Here is a 15,056-nt window from a genome sequence, read left to right as displayed (position 1 = left end):
ATTTTAATTCATTTGGAATATATAGAATTAAAATATTGTCAATAAAACATTATCTTTCTAGAACATTACACTGGTGACAACAAACTATTTCCTCATTTACTTTGCATAATATTCCTTTGATGTAGGTTATGTCCCCATTTTACAGATTAGGAAACTGAGGCTCAGGTTAAACAGTCTGTTTGGTGAGCTAGTTCAAACATCAATCTTATGACTCTAACCAGCATTTTTCATGTCACTGTATTAAACTGTGGCCATTACAGGACTACTCTTGGCATCTACATAAGGGGTAAAAGAAATGCAATTGACCCTTGAACAACGAGTTTGAACTGTGTTAGGTCCACTATCTTTCAATAAATATATTGGAATATTTTTTGGAAATTTGCAACAATTTGAAAAAACAGATGAACCATGTAGCCTAGAAATACAAAATAAATTAAGAAAAAAGTATTATTATAAGACTACAGTATATAATACATATAGCTGTTCATGTTATCAGGAAGGCTTCCAGTAAACAGTAGGCTATTATTAGTTAAGTTTTGGGGGAGTCAAAATTGCACACAGATTTTTGATTTTGCCAGGGATTGGTACCCTTAACCTCCGTGTTGTTCAAAGGTCAACTGTATATCCTTTGGTTATATATATATATATATATATATATATATATATATATATATATATAAAATTCTGTGGTCACCAGACTAGGTTTAAATTGTATGTGACTTTCCAACAAATACTACACCCTTAACAGAAACCCATGGAACTACTTAAATAAAATGAAAGTGTTATTTATCCACTTCTTATTTACTGAAATTACTGTGAAAATAGCAAATTAGCATGAACTCAGTATTAATACAAACTCCGTGCACAAATTTTTAATATTATCAAAGTAACAATACCATTCACTGTCAGGTTCAGGTTATATCCATTTCTATTAGGAAAAACACTTAGACTTTCTTTCAGAATTTTTGTCTGTAATATAAAATAAAACCGAAGGGTCAAATTTTTAGCCACCATTAAAAAAAAAAGGCTAAATATTTTCTATTATGACCTAGGTAATAAATAAGGGCTCTGTATACTAACCACCTAAAATATATCTGGATGGCCTTTAAGGTTAACTTCTCAAACCTATTTAGTTGCCAAAAGAATAGTATCCAAATTGCACATCACATTTTGTCATGAGTAAGGAAGCCTTAGAAACATAATCATTGCCTCCTCCTTACAAATTCAGTCTGTTACCAATTTGTGTCACCAACATCTGAGCACTTAAACACACAAGACAATATGGGCCCACATTTTCAGGGTCTACAGATGATGACTGTATTCATGGTTCAAGATGCTGGTTCTATAAAACTGTTTCCTCCCTGAACCTCAACCTATCTCTTTCTTTGAACTAATTCCACAGCTATAACCCAGATATACATGATATCCAGATTTTGTTTTTGAGAGAAAAAAAAAAATCTCTGAAAATCAGAAACTTATTCCATTCCTAGATGCTGTTCTTAGCACCAGAACTATACCCCAATTAAAAAAAAAAAAAAAATTCATTATCCTGATTTCAGTCCCGATTAGAACATCCACTAGCCTGGTAAGCTATTTAATTTTAAATACTCCTAGGAAATAGAATTGACAGGGATGGGGTCACCTTTGAGAAATTTATGGAAATCTGTGAGATGATGCCCTTCAAAAAATGTATTTTACTCCAGGTAATTCAATATGATGAATTAAGGATCAATTTTGGAAAGTTGTTAACAAAACTTTCAAATTCATTCATCTCTCAAATTGTTGCATTCTACACAGGTAATTTATTACTTTCACCAAAGGCATCTCTATTTTCTTTCTTGTTTCAGATGAATTGTAAAGAGACTTATTACAGTAAACATTCAGCTAACATATTAAATCAATCGTGTTATTAGTCAGGTAAGGAACATTAAAACAACATTCTATATATTTTACATGAAGACAAAGAAACTTATATAGTCCACAAAACACAGTTTGAGAACTATCACAAATGCTTTTATCACTTAGGAACCTACAAATTTCTAACCACATGTAAATCTTCACACAAACCACATGTAAAAATTGTTGCACCCTAAGCTTAAGTAACTTGTGCAACACGGTACAGAATGAATTTGTATACTTTTCTTAATTGCTTCTAAAGCTCCAGGATATACCCTGGAGTTGCTGACTCATCAGCATTTTGATTTATCACCCTATACATGTAAGGCTTGAAGCTGGGTGCTTTACAAATCACAGAGTTATAGAAGATATGATCCCTTCCCTTTGGAAGTTTACAATCTTGCAGAAGAGATGAATAAGATAAATGCAGTGTGAACGGTACTCATCAACTACTAAGGGAGAAAAGAAGAGGGCACTTCAGGGTGATTATTCAAATCACAGAACAGGTAGCGTTTTAGTAAAAGAAAATGAGCAGGGATCACAAGACACCTGTGATCAAGATGGTTCAACCCGTGAGGCAGCATATGAAATGTGCGGTTAACGTCTTTGAGGGAGAAGCAAATGGAATATGATGCTGGGATAAGTAGGAGCCAGATAAAAATAGGACTTGGCTTTTATCTTGTTAGGCGAAGGCCTTTGTTCAGAATTTTAACACTTCCTTCAGAAAGGTTTACTGTCCTATGGTGTGTAGAATGGGTTGAATAATAAAAATGAAAAGGCAAAAAGACCAGTTAGAAAGTGACGGCAATAACTGTCTAACAAGCATGAAGTATGAACACTTGAATTTGGAAAACGGCAGTGGAAAGAGAAAGAAATAAACCAAAACTTATAGTTCTTCCTGTTCTCATGAAAATGATTACTGAAATAGTCATATATATCATGTGTTGATATATAAAGGCATAAAATAAAACCAAACACTTGTAAACAGACTTCCAAGAAAAACTTTGCTTAAATTATCACATAAAGTTACCTATTTTACTTTGGAAAAACCATTTATTTTTTTTAATTAAAAAAAAATTATTTTTTACATTTTTTACAGCTTTATGGAGATATAACATACCATACCATTCACCGTTTTGGAAAAACCACTTATAACAACTCCTTTTAATGTATTCTAAGGCAGCATACACCATTTCTTAATATGTCTTTGATTGCATTTTTGTACTATTTTAAAGACATTTGTTGTAAATGTCTTAAAAATAAAACTTTAAAAATTACAACTAGAAAATGTCTACTAAATTGAAAGGCAATCTATACTTTGCTACATATAAATTATTTCTTAAAAACTATCAAGGTCTGTTTGATTCATACTAATTTTACGATACCAAAATACAATGTGTATCTCTATATTTCATAAGAATGAAAGAAGTATCTTATAAATATATTTCTCTAACTGATTACCAACATGATTTTTATGACCCAAATGGAAAAATACACATATAAATACCCAAAAGATAAATTACTTGACCATAATAATAAACTCTATGTTTGGAAACCTCATATTTACATGTTACCTTTCATATAGGTATATACATATCAGTTTGATGAATAAACTATTTTCAACTAATTCAAATTATCAAAATGTATTATTATATATACTACTGAAGATCTTTGTTTTCTCTTGCTTTAAATATTCCCTGCCCCCAGAAAATTCCTAAAGGCAAATTTCCAGGAGTGGGGAAAAAGTGTAGTTTCTCCACGCATTCAAGAAATATTTAGTCAATAAATATTTATAAGCTCCTTCTAAATGCCTATCATCAAACAGCAACAACAATTTTTAAAGGAATAATTGATATACAAAATGCTGTATAACTTGATGAGTTTGGAAGTAAGTACATACTCGTGAAACCACTGCCATAGTCAATGCCATAATTACATCCAACACCTTCAGAAGTTTCTTCCTGCCCTCTTTATTTTTTGTGTGATTAGAACACCGAACAAAAGCCCTACCTCTTAGCAATTTTTTTTTTTTTTTTTTGACAGACAGAGACACAGCGAGAGAAGGAACACAAGCAGGGGGAGGGTGAGAGGGAGAAGCAGGCTTCCCGTGGAGCAGGGAGCCCGATGCGGGGCTCGAACCCAGGACCCTGGGACCATGACCTGAGCCAAAGGCAGACGCTTAACGACTGAGCCACCCAGGCGCCCCGCAAATTTTTAAGTATAAAATACAGTATTGCTAACTATAGGTACTGTGCTGTACAGTAGATCCCTAGGATTTATTCCTCTTGCATAATTTAAGTTTATACCTTTTGACCAAAACCTCAGCTTCCTCTTCCTCCCAATTCCTGGTAACCACCATTCTATTCTCTGCTTCTAGGAGTTTGACTTTTTGGATTCCTCACAGAAGCGAGATCCCATAGTATTTGTGCTTCTGGCTAGCTTATTTTACTTAGGATAATGTCCTTCAGGTTCATCTATGTTGTCACAAATGATGGGACTTCCTTCTTTTTTAAGGTATGGAAATACTGCATCTTCTTGATGCATTCACATGTCGATGGACATGGGGGTTGCTTTCATGTCTTGGCTACTGTGAATACTTCTGAGAAAAATACAGGAGCGCAGATAGCTCTTCAAGATCCTGATTCCAATTTCTTTCGATATATATACCCAGAAATCGGATTACTGGATCAGATGGTAGCTCTTAATTTTTTGAGGAACCTCCACACTGTGTTCTATAGTAGCTGTACTAACTGAAACCCAGCATTACTCTTGGTTCTTTCAGATATATTAGTGATGAACACAACATAAAAAGATTCCTGCCCTCAGACAGCTTTCACTTTAGAAGAGGAAAATAATCAATAAACAATAATTTTAAAAAATTAATGTCATGGTAGTTTTAAAGGTGATAAGTGCTGTGGAAAAAGAAAAGAGACAGGAAAGAGGGGAAGCCTCCACTCAGAGTGGAATGGTTGCCAGGTAAGGCCTCATTAAGAAGATGCGATGGCCTGGTCAGCAAAGACAGGAACTTTAAATTTTACTACAACCAAGATGAGGGCTTTTCAGCAGAGGGAGGATTTTCGTCTTTAAAAAGTAGCCAATAACATGTACTGTTAGCATTGGATGTCAAGGAAGTAAAGTTGATTTCTTTTAAAAAGGAAGAGGTAAGTACTATAAAAAAAAAAAAAAAGTTAGTGAGTAGGACTGTAAAACAGCTACCTCAGATCTAGAAACCAAAATAACAGCTAACATATACAATTACAGCAGGTATTGCTCAAGGAGCCCTATCCCTCACAACAACTCCATGTGTGACCACATTCAAAGGTCAATGGTACCTTATCCATATTCCAAACACTAAAAAAGCTTAAAGCAAGACAATTTGGTAGTAAAATCTGACCTAAGTTCATATTAGGTAGCATATGGTTCTTGATTTATCCTACTTGGCAAATAATATACATGAAGAAACATTAATTAACCCTCAAAATGTAGGTAACCTTTAAATATCCTAATTAATGAAAAGTCATAGGTACATCTATATGTACACATATAACCTTTTTTTAACTGCCCTATTTTATGCAGGAGATGGTGGAATTACATCGTTCGGGTTATCACATTCAAATTAAACCAGCCATGCTTTAAAAAGAAAGGAAAAAAGAAACATACAGTAAGATTAAAATTCTATCCAGCATATAACCTAGAGTAAGATGGAAGATGTTACTCATCTGCTGTTACAGGTTTTGATTTTACAGATTAAAGATATGTATTTTTCATACAAAACATCCCCTAAACATTGGCTAATTGCTTTATCTGATGTTCAACCAAAGAAAATGTTATTTATTCCAACAATGAAGGAAAAACAGGCAGTTTGAGACCCACTCAAAGATGGTAGATTAGCGTCCGACATGGCATCTTTCTATTGGATTTTAAAGGATAATTTTTTTTAAAGATTTATTTATTTATTTTAGAGGGAGAGAGAGCACGAGCAGGAAGGGCAGAGGGAGAGAGAATCTGAAGCAGACTGCGCGATGAATGTGGAGCCCGACAGGAGGCTCAATCTCAGGAGCCTGAAATCACGACCTGTGCCCAAACCTAGAGTCGGCCGCTGAGTCGACTGTGCCACCCAGGGGCCCCTAAAGGATAATTTTAACTAGATATAAATATGACTAAAGTCTTGTCTTTTAAAAACCCAAGATGTAACTCTATAGCTGTGCTGTCCAATATGGTACTAGACACATGTGGGCTGGAGAGCACTTGAAAAGGGACTAGTCTGCCTTTTAAAAATACTTTTATTTTTTTAATTTTTAATTTTATTTTTATATGTATTTACACACACACACACACACACACTTGTAGCAAGAATTACTATCACAGTCACTGATTGGGCCAGAGCCCCTTGGGGCGTTAGCAAAAGACTTGCTCCTCCTCATGCAGCACGACCTACACTTGTGAGTTCACTGGCCAGGCAGTGGCCTCAACTCCAAGCTCCAACAATGTACAGGAAAGGTGATTAGTTTGAATTGAGATGTGCTATAAGAAAAAATAGACATTGAATTTCAAAAACCTACCATAAGAAAATAAAGGTAAGATATCTCATAATTTTATATTAATTATGCAATGAATAATATTTTGCTGATACTGGGTTAAATATTTTATTAATTGATCAGTTTCTTTTTCCTTTTTTAATGTGCCTACTGGACAATTTAAAATTCATGTGCAGCTTACACTACACTAACTACTGAATGGACAGCACTGCTCCATAGTAAAGACTGAGAAAAAGACCTGACAAAAAAATTTCTCAAGTACTTATGTTCTAGAATGAATAATTTCACTTTAGATCATCAAAAAGATTAATACAACACAGATAAAGGTAGAAAGAAATATTTATCAGAAAGGCTAAGGTAAGTTTTTTGTAACTCAAGAGTGTATTATTTTAGATATTCAAGAGGTATCCCAAAATTAAAGAATAAGATAAAAACCTCATGTATAAAATGCCTGATTTAATTTAAAATTAATTTTCAGTATTTCCACAGTACTAAGTATATATAGGAGGGTTTTATGTTCTATTTTCCTTCAGAGGGTTAGGATAGATCTAAGTTTCATAGATCACATACATACCATGATGGCATCAGAAAACAGGCAACTTATTTTTAAGAGAGGGAAAATTTCATTCCTCCTGAAAAAACAACTTTAGAGTTTACATAAAGTTGGAGAAAAATAAATCTGTATCACAGTATGATCTATCATCATGAGAAGATACACTGAATGACATTTCCCAAATATCCTTAAAAGCACTCCAAGTATGTATTATACTAAAGTTAGACATACACATACTCCACGGTTCAGCAGTTCTGCTCCTGTGCATACGCTCATCAGAAAGGAATGCTTAGTTCTACCAAAAGATATAAAAAAATTCATAGCAGCCTTACTTGTAGCCCCAAATTGGAAAGATATTCAATATCCATTTACAGTAGAATGAATAAATGGTGGTCTAATCACAATGGAATATAGACAATTGGGGGGGGACAAATAATACACACATGGATGACTCTCAGATACATAATGTTGATCAAAAAACTCCAACACAAGAGTTCATATTACATGACTCCAACCATATGCAGTTCAAAAACAGGCAAAACTAACACACAGTAAAAAATGCCACAGATTGGTTTCTGTTAAATAGAGGTAGTACTGACTAGGAAAGACAGCCTTCTGAGGTAGGGTGTTAGTTACGCGGGGTATGCTTATGTAAAAAGAAAAAAAAAATCACTGAACTGGCAAGTAAGAGTGTCTGTTTGACTACATGAAGTTATAATTTGGTAAAAGGTTTTTTGTTTTTTATTTTAAAGGGCCTTAAGTATCATGAGTTAGTTTCAAAAGAACTATTTAAAACCAATTCCTATTTTAAATTTACATTCCTAATTTGAATTTACTTAATCCTACAACTAAACATATTTGCAGTTTTTTTTTTTTTTAAAGATTTTATTTATTTATTTGACAGAGACACAGCGAGAGAGGGAACACAAGCAGGGGGGAGTGGGAGAGGGAGAAGCAGGCTTCCCGCTGAGCAGGGAGCCCAATGCAGGGCTTGATCCCAGGACCCGAAGGTCAGGACCTGAGCCGAAGGCAGACGCTTAATGACTGAGCCACCCAGGCACCCCTATTTGCTGTTTTTTAAAAAATAGCAACCAGTTCAACTTTATTCAAACATACTCTTAATTTTGAGGTGACATGATAAATTTTCATAAATGAATAATTCATAATGACTTTAAAAGTGTAACAATCCTTGTTTGTACTTCAAATATTTAATTGTAATACTTAATTCCTATCTTCAATTTAAAAAGATTACTTTTCATGCTCATGGATTAGAAGAACAAGTATTCTTAAAATGTCCAAATTACCCGGAGGCAATCTATAAATTTAATGCAATTCCTATCAAAATACCAATGACATTTTTCATAGAACTAGAATAACGACAAAAAAATCCTAAAAAATTTTTTTTTAAAGATTTTATTTATTTGAGAGAGGGAGATAGAGCAGGAGCTGGGGGAGGAGGGGCAGTGGGAAAAGCAGGCTTCCTGCTGAGCAGACAGCCTGACTTGGGGGCTCAATCCCAGGACCCTGAGATCATGACCTGAGCTGAAGGCAGAGGCTTAACTGACTGAGCCACCAAGGAGCCCCCCAAAAATCCTAAAATTTATACAAAAGACCCCGAATAGCCAGAGCAATTTTGCAAAAGAAAAATACAGCTTGGAGGTATTACAATTCCACACTTCAAGTTACATCACAAAGCTGTAGTAATCAAAACAGTATGGGATTAAAAGAAAAACAGACAGAGATCAATGGAATAGAATAGAGAGCCCAGAAATAAACCCACAATTATATGGTCAATTATTACTTGACAAAGGAGGCAAAAGTATGCAATGGGAAAAAGTCTCTTCAACAAATGCTGTTGGGAAAACTGGACAGCAACAGGCAAAAGAATGAAACTGGACTACTTTCTTACACCACATACAAAAGTACACTAAAAATGGATTAAAGACCTAAATGTGAGACCTGAAACCACAAAAATCCTAGAGAAGAGCATAGGCAGTAAGGTCTCTGACACAGGCCACAGCAATATTTTTCTAGATATGTCTCTTGAGGCAAGAGAAATAAAAGCAAAAATAAACTATTGGGACATCAAAATAAAAAGCTTCTGCATAGTGAAGGAAACAATCAACAAAACTAAAAGGAACCTAGTGAATGGGAGAAGATATTTGCAAATGACGTATCCAGTAAAGGGTTAGTATCCAAAACATATAAAGAACTATACAACTCAACACTCAAAAACCAAATAATCCAATTAAAAATGGGCAGATGACATGAACAAACATTTCCCTAAAGAAGACATCCTGATAGCCAACACACACATGAAAAGATGCTCAACATCACTCATCATCAGGGAAATGCAAATCAAAACTGCCATGAGATATCACCTCACACCTGTCAGAATGGCTAAAATCAACAACATAAGAAACCACAAGTGTTGGGGAGGATGTAGAGAAAAAGGAATCCTCTTGCACTGTTGGTGGGAATGCAAATGGTGCAGCCACTGTGAAAAAGAGTGTGGAGGTTCCTCAAAAACTTAAAAATAGAGCTACCCTATGATCCAGCAATCGCACTACTGGGTATTTACCCCCAAAATACAAAAACACTAATTCAAAGAGATACATGCACCCCTATGTTTATAGCAGCCTTATTTACAATAGCCACATTATGGAAGCAGCCTAAGTGCCTGTCGACTGGTGAACGGATAAAGAGGATGTGAGATATATAGATAGATAGATAGATATCAGAATAGAGAGAATCAGAATATATATAGAGAGAATATATATACATACATATACAGGATATATATACACATATATATAGTGGAATATTATATATTCCACATAAAAAGAATGAAATCTTGCCATTTGCAATGACATGGATGAGCTAAAGAGTATAATGTTAAGTGAAATAAGTCAGAGAAAGACAAATACCACATGATTTCTCTCATATGTGGAATTTAAGAAACAAAACAAACGAGCAAGAAAAAAAAAAGAGAGAGAGGGACAAGCCAAGAAACAAACTCTTAACTATAGAGAACAAACTGATGGTTACCAGAGGAGAGGTGGATGGGGGATGGGTGAAATAGGTGATGGGGATTAAGGAGGGCACTCATGATGAGAATGGGGTGATGTATGGAATTGCTAAATCACTACATTGTATACCTGAAACTAATATAACACCATATGTTCATTATACTGGAATTATAATAAAATTAAATTAAATTTAAAAATAATAAATAAAATATCAGTAAACCCCTCCCAAAATAAAAAGATAACTTTGAATTTCACAAAATCCAAAGTTTCTGACCATATCATTTCCTTCACTGATAAAGTATGCATAGTCAAGATTAAAATTAATATTTGGATTTCATTTACAATTTCTTTTATAGTCCTAATGTGCTTATTTAAATTCCTTTTTTTTTTTTTTTTAAGATTTTATTTATTTGACAGAGAGAGACACAGCAAAGGAGGGAACACAAGCAGCAGGGGTGGAAGAGGGAGAAGCAGGCTCCCCGCCGAGCAGGGAGCCCGATGCGGGGCTCAATCCCAGGACCCTGGGATCATGACCTGAGCCAAAGGCAGACGCTTAACCAAGTGAGCCACCCAGGCGCCCCTTTATTTAAATTTCTTATTCACTTTCACTCTCCCTCTTATAACTGACAAGAGAAAGGAGAAAATGCTACTTTGTCAATGGTGAAGAATTTTAAACACAGAAAGTTACTACATTAAAAGTTCAATATACTGTGCTATGGAAACATAAAAGACTGTAAATTTATAAATTTACAAATTGTAAATTTATAAATACTAGAAATTCACATGGCTTGACAAGTGATTAAAAAAATCCATACTACTGATTTCTGTGTTATCTCATGCGAATATAAATAAATACCCAGTTAATAAGAAAATATGTTATTTAAAGAAGTTGACTTATTCACTACAACTTCAACAAATACATTATTTTATTAAATATTTCTATTCCAAGCAAGACAGCAGGCAAGTTTTCTAAGGAAAACACAAAACTTAGGGGAGGTTTAAAGGTGGATATTAAGAAGGAAACTTTGGATAAGGCTAAAGGGGACTGTGTTCACCACTGACTTTAGTCAAATCATTTGGTACATCCACATGGGGTCTTGGGGTTGCAAAAGACAAAAACACAAAACAGGTTAAGTTTCTTCCTTTCTTGTAATACATCACATGTCCTGAGACTCAGGCTCTGCAAGCAGAGGAATTGTTATGCTACACCCATCTAACCACAGGTGATAATGCAGATAGGAATCTTGGTCGATGGACAGAGGCTGAGTCAGGTGTCCATGGATCCTGATGAAAGACTGGCAGAAATGTAGATGGCAGCTGATCTCTATACTAGAAGGTAGAGTTGTCAAAGGCAGGAAGGACTTTAAGCCTGCCTGATTATCTAATGTATATTCCATACTGTCTTAGATAAATAAGTGCCTCAAATATCTCATTTTCAAATCAAAACATTCTTTAAAATAGTTCTATAGTGAAAAGGTAACATGTAAATACTTAAGATGCTTAAAATAGGCAAAACTGTTTTTATCTAAACCAGATTTTTTTTTTTTTAAGATTTTATTTATTTATTCATGAGAGAGAGAGAGAGGCAGAGGGAGAAGCAGACTTCCCGCAGAGCAGGGAGCCTGATGCGGGACTCGATCCCAGGACTCTGGGATCATGACCTGAGCCGAAGGCAGACGCTTAACCATCTGAACCACCCAGGCGCCCTAAACCAGATTTTTAAACAAGATTTATTTATGAGAGGAAAAAAAGAGTGGGGGAGGGTAGAGGGAGGGAAAGAATCTCAGGCAGACTCCCTGCTTAATGAGGAGCCCCATTCGGGGCTTGATCTTACGACCCTGAGATCATGACCTGAGTGGAAATCAAGAGTCGGACGCTTAACCAACTGAGCTACCCAGCCACCCCCCTAAAGCAGCTTTCACTGACTTACCCAAAATTCAGAATTACAACACTGAAATGTATCCCTTTCCTCTGTTATAAACATCAAACAACTAGTTAATCAATATCTGAAACTTAAAAATAAATAACAAAATGCAACATAATATTCTTTCTATAATTGGAAAGGCTTAATTACATTTTAAAAGAATGGAGCAATAGACAAAATACAATACCTTCTGGATGTGTTTCTCCTGACTGTTAAAATAACAGGTCCTGAGAACAGAGTTCTGAAATAGCTCACAGTCCAAAAGCTCCCTGAAAATTAAGAAAAATAAATATTACTTCAATTGCATCTTATCTCAAAGAATTTCAATGGCATGTTTTACAATGGAATCTTAACTACTGACTAAAATAAATTATCTCAAAAAATAACAAAAAAGATGTAAGATAAAAAATATTCTTCATTATACATGCTTTCCTTGGGCATAGCTGTTGACCATATCTGATGAACAATCTGCATTATAAAATTATTTACCAAAATACACTGTCTTTATACTACATAAACACTATTACCTATTCTCAAGGTGAGAAGTTAATGGGGATGAAGAATTCTGAGAGAAAAGGTATTAGGATGATTTGGTAGTCAATACAGAGTTTGAAACACCTCTTTTCTCTCTCTCTCTCTCTCTCTCTTTCTCTCTCTCTCGACCACTAGGAACAAAAAATGTTGAACTGAGAATAAGAAGCCTTCTGATACAGAATGACATCAACATGTGGGAAAGTTTATACCTTCAGGAATAAAAGAGTGGGTGAAAAGTTTTTGACCAGCAAGAGACACAGCCTATACTTTAATACTGTGGTGGCTGAGGGGACTTTATATGGATCAACAGGCTAATGGACAGTGCAGCTAGTTGGTGATAAGGAAGGAGTGATGCAGACACCCTGATTCCACTATAGCAACTTCAACTTCCTAAAATAAAGTAGCTACTTTTCATCATTACTTCATTTTACCAGTGCCTGTCAGTTTCCCTAAAACCATAGAGAGGTACCAAATTTCTTTGAGTAATGCTTTCTCAACACTCTACCAAAGCAGGCTCTTTGACCATTATGCTTCCAGATCCCTTTCTCTGCATCATGCTAATTATTATTCTCACTGTGACTGTGAACCCTTCATTCATCTTTGAATCCTCCAATACCTAACATGGTGCAAGGCCCAGAGCTGATGTGCAGTAAGTATCTGCTCAACTAATCAGTGGATCTCAGAGACCTCTTCAATTAATATACCATGCTGAAGTAAAAATAATACCATGAAAGGAAAGAGGGGAATTATATGGGCCAACTACAATGAAGAATACTTGCCTTTCTTTTAATTACTTCTCTCTCTCTCTCTCTCTCACACACACACACACACGCACACACACACAATTTCTTCATCAGCAAAACTCTTCTAGTATCTATGTCAATGCTCTCCCAACCCTTACAGACAATCAGCCTGGTAGGGTAGCAGATCTCCTTTCTGAACCAGGACTCTAATCCTGCTGTCTGAGGTCCTGCACCAACTGGCATGATAATTGGACATTAACACAAATTTCTCTAAGCACATACATCAGCTGCTCCTAAGCAACCCTCCATCAGCAGCAGGAAATGTCACCTACATGCATGAGTCAAAGATACCCAGAATCATAACTAAGGGCTGAATGTTCCCAAAATTTTAGAAGTAGACAGAAGGTATCATCTTAAAATAGAACTATAACTATTAGAGAGAAATAACAAACAAACAAACAAAAACCCTGAAAAGAGCTCCCAGTGGTTTAAAGAAAAAAAAAAAAAGCATTATCATTTCCTATTAGGACACTACTTTTTCAGCAGCTAAATAAAAACATTACCAAATCATTTTATGTAATAAAATTTAACCTTATTTTGACCTTCCTCATAAAGCAAACAAATCTCTCTATCCAATAAGGTTCCATCTGAACTATGTAAGATGATAAGCAATACCTTAATTGCATTCATTTACATGACTTTGGAACTATTCTGGGCTGAAGTCACTGACTGCAAGGTCACAGAATATAAAACGTAAAATGTACACAACTTACTGAGGAGGAATGATCCACTTACAGTGATAGCACCTTCTCCCACCTCATTAAAAGATACCAAATGCTTAATGCAATCAACAGGTGCAGAGTTCTCTTTTTGAAACATATCACACATATGCACACTGGCTTTATAACTATAAATATATAGATATACTAAGAATATACATTAGAATAAGTTCATCGTATATTATGGCTTGCTTGTTAGAATCAATCTGCCTGAATAGAGGTAAAGGACAACTCACTAGCATATTAAATCAAAAGATGAAACAGAGCTATTATTTTTTCCATTATCTCATGAAATTTCTAACAACTAAAATTCAGGTTACAAAGTTATAACAATTTTTAGGACAAGAACTGCAAACACAGGATCTTAAGTATACTAAAAGTTTCTGCTTTCTCCTTTTATAACCTAAACAAGCATATGTCCAACTATTCTGCATGTCTCATGCAAAAATTTTACATGTCTCAAAGTCAGTAATACAATATTAGTAAAAGAAAGGAAATACAACAGACAGAAATTGACTACCACAGACTATAAGAGATAATGCATATTCTTTGAAAACTTCAGAATATATCAAACCACACAAAAACAAGTTAACCCAACAAAATATCTCCCTTTAGTTTTGTAAAATTCTAACACAAACTAGATAATAATGGTGCTTGAATTTACTGGAGAAAAAAGAAGGAAACTAAAATAGGATGTAGGGGGTACTTTAAAAATGTTTATATTACTAGTACAAATGTAGAGCAACAAATATTTGTTTTATGTTTAACATAACATCACCAGAATATTCATTTAAATTTCTATCCAGGGGTGCCTGGGTGGCTCAGCCAGTTAAGTGTTCAACTCTTGGTTTTGGCTCAGGTTATGATCTCGGGGTTGTAAGGTGGAGCCCCACGTCGGACTCCACACTGGGCTAGGAGCCTGCTTGGGATTCTCTCTCTCCCTCTGTCCCTCCCCACCTTCTCTCTCTTTCTCAAAAAAAAAAAAAGTTTCTGTCCATTAAATTAGCTAAATCTCCCACATTTAATTTACTAACCAAGTACTTTTATACTCCTCAAGCCA

General features: G+C 35.0%; 1 protein-coding gene and 1 non-coding gene across 2 annotated transcripts in view; both read right to left on the bottom strand.

Moving 5' to 3' along the window:
- Window positions 1-12,206, bottom strand: part of NRIP1 (nuclear receptor interacting protein 1) — a 79,813-nt gene extending 67,607 nt beyond the window's left edge. Inside the window, exon 1 of the mRNA XM_035015128.1 lies at window positions 12,128-12,206. The gene's annotated coding sequence lies outside the window, so the exon portion shown is untranslated. The remainder of the gene's footprint in view (window positions 1-12,127) is intronic.
- On the bottom strand, window positions 6,239-6,392 carry LOC118017459. Its single transcript, XR_004681160.1, has one exon. It is a non-coding gene; the product is annotated as a small nucleolar RNA SNORA62/SNORA6 family (small nucleolar RNA).
- Window positions 12,207-15,056: the final 2,850 nt, after the last annotated feature.

The sequence above is a fragment of the Mirounga leonina genome, unplaced genomic scaffold, assembly GCF_011800145.1.
Source record: "Mirounga leonina isolate KUSES-001 unplaced genomic scaffold, KU_Mleo_1.0 Mir_169, whole genome shotgun sequence".
Lineage (NCBI taxonomy): Eukaryota > Metazoa > Chordata > Mammalia > Carnivora > Phocidae > Mirounga > Mirounga leonina.
This window is presented reverse-complemented; position numbering and strand designations above follow the sequence as displayed.